Source organism: Triticum aestivum, chromosome 2D (genome assembly GCF_018294505.1).
Source record: "Triticum aestivum cultivar Chinese Spring chromosome 2D, IWGSC CS RefSeq v2.1, whole genome shotgun sequence".
Classification (NCBI taxonomy): domain Eukaryota; kingdom Viridiplantae; phylum Streptophyta; class Magnoliopsida; order Poales; family Poaceae; genus Triticum; species Triticum aestivum.
The window spans coordinates 155252075-155255152 of NC_057799.1; positions in this window are offsets into that span (position 1 = coordinate 155252075).

Below are 3078 nucleotides of genomic sequence, written 5' to 3' on the forward strand. Positions count from 1 at the left end.
TTAGGCACCGACTCATGACGCTCAAACCCTAAGTAGGCGCCAATATTGACATACTGTTGAGTGTCATCGTCATCCTCATCCTTATCTATGGCGACGTCACCAACGACTAATGGAGCCTTTTCCTCACCCCCTCCGCTATCACCCACCACGATAGCCGACGCTAATTGGGTAGGTGAGGTGTTGATGTTCATACCTAACTGCGTGCTCTTGGGTGTGCTCCCGGCCGCCTCCAGACGAAGCAGACTCTTTGGCCACAACAGGACCCACCCATTGCAACAATCACCAAGCCACCGCGGGGTCTCACTGTCATCCCCCACTAGTACCAGAGGAGCCAAATTCTCGTGGCCCGGTTTGACACTGGCCACGGAAACCTTGAAGATGTCCAGGGGGATCGGCCGGCTGTGGAACAATGGTTCCTTCGGCTCCATTTTTCGTCGCCTTCCCCACGTCCACCTTCTGGTCGCCGATGGTGTACAATATGGTGCACGGGGTTTCGTCGGCCTGCAAAGAAAAGTCTGCGACGTGAGACATCTGAAAGGCAACGAAAACGGGAGATTATACATTTATTGAAGGGGGTCGGTGTGACAGATACCGTGAGGGCGTCGAGCTCAGCCAAAGACGAAGCACCGCCGAGCACGTCCAGTGCCGGAGCCGATGTCGGAGCAGGTGCGGGAGCCGGTGTGGGAGCAGGTGTAGGAGCCGGTGTGGGAGCAGGTGCAGCTGCAGGTGCTGGTGCAATGCTAGTCGAGCTGCTCCCCAAGAAGTCAGCATGGGGAAAGTCCGCTGCATTTTTTCTGGATTTTGCCTGCTCCAATTGAAAATGGCCGGAACCAAGGTAGTAGACATATCTACATGCACCTGTTTTGCGGCAGCTACCGCTGTTGCGACTGTCTCAGATGATTTCTTCTCAACCGCAATCTCAACCTTCTTGTCGATGTTTTCTTCAGTTAACCTCCGTCTTTCCTTTCTCTCCTCCGTGGTCTCACGGTAGTACTTCTTCCACATGGTGCTGTCTCCGACACCGTGCACGCGTCTAGACGACGGTCGAGTCTCCACCAGGAGTCCTTTCAATATGTTCAATGCCCAGTTGAATGGAGTGTCCCACTTGGGCCTCGCCAACGCCTCAGACGGCGAGTCGCTTTCGGCCGCAATCCTGTGCTGCTCTCTCTGCAAAAGGCACAAGGATCGTTTACAAATATGACTAACGTGCAGTCGAATTGATCAGAAACTAAAATTACCAGCAGTCTCATGAACTCCGTCGTGACCGCGTTTGTTTCGAAAACCTTCTTCACTTGGTCCCAACGGTGCCGGGCCCTGAGGACGTCACGCTCCTGCGGGACGGTGAACTCCGCCAAGGGGTCTGGGATGCCCAGACTCGTGGCTTCCGCGTCCTCCTTGGCCCATATGGACCTCTTCCCGCCGTAACCACGACTTCCGAGGTGGTGGAACCCAATGTTCCTCTGTTGAAGCCCCTTCATGTACTTTGACTTTTTTTTGCAGCTTCGGCCTCGCAAGCCGCCTTGAATATTTGAAAGTGCTCTGCCGTGATTGTCGGATTATCCTTTACAATCTCGGAGTAGGGTTCCTTTTTGTTGACGATCTGATATTTCACCCTTGATTTCCAGGCGGCCAACGCGTCGCTAAACTTGGTCATGGCGTGTTTGTTTATCTTCTTCATTGCCGGGTCCTTATCTGGATCTTTATAATCCTTTTCATTCCGGCCCGGGAACAAGAATATCTGGTGCAGCTTCTTTAGGAGGGAGGGCCTCATATTATCTATCTTCTTTAGTTTCTCATCGTTGATGGTGGCGGTTGTCCGTATGATGCAACCTATTTGATTGTCGTAGCACGCGCGCGCTTCCTCGGGCGCGTCTGGCTCAAAATTGTCGTCGTCCACCTCCGTGACCACCAGTCTAGTAGTCCTGATCTTGTTAGGAAGCCGTTGCCTCTTTGCTTTCGGTTCTATACCGGCTCCACTAGTCTCGGCGCCGTTCTCAGTCTCAGCGCCGGTCTCGATGTCGGTCTCAGTCTCAGCGCCGGTCTCAGTCTCAGCGTCGGTCTCGATGTCGGTCTCAATCTTCGATGAGACAGGTGGACCCAGCAACATCAACTCTTGATCGTCGGCTTCCCTCAAAAATTCTTCTGCCGCTAGGTAGACGTTGTCGCAGTCACCAGAACCCTGTCCTTCATCGTTGCTAGCCATGTTTCCTACGATTAAATCTAGTCAATTAATTCTAGACCTAATAAAATGAATAATGACATAAAAAAGGCCTATGCTTTGCAGGAACGTTGACTCCTTCGCGGTGCGGCAAATCCCGGGTACTCGATATGTCCTAGTTTGTAGCACAATTCATGCCGAAATTCACGGAAAATTTCGGCATGACTTTTGCTAAAAAGTGGACAAATCAAGAACTTGAAATTTGCCGGAACAGAAATGAATCGACATTCCGGCAAAACATAGGCCACTCGGCTTCATTCCCTGGAAACAGTGTTCAAATATCCATCTTCGACACCGCAACACATGTCCAAATATACACGAGCAACCACATGTCCAAATTTCACAAGCTAATTCAAAAACTAAGTGTAGAAGGAAATTCATTTAACTACTAATAGAACAAAATTCAGTTAACTTTAGTGCTCTATAATGATGAAAGGAAAAAAAATCAGTTAACTACTAATTTCATTCATTTAGGTTATTCATTTAACTTCACCTAATTAACCTACTGTACCACTACTACTAGCAGCACTACTAACCTAATTAACCTAGCCAAACCCTATTGCCCTAACTAAAAAACATCTAATTAACATCTACTAGTACCACTACTGCCCTAACCTAATTAACATCTACTAGTATCACTATATACTACAAGCAGCACTGCTACAACATTTTTTCTTTAAAAAACATCTATGAAAACAAAAACCCTAATTAAACCCTACTGCCCTAACTAACTATTGTTGTAAACCATTTTTTTGCTCTAAACTAATTTTTGCTCTAACATCTACTACTTAACATCTTTTGCTCTAAACTAATTTTTTTGCTATAAACTAACTTTTGCTCTACTATTTTTTGCTCTAAAA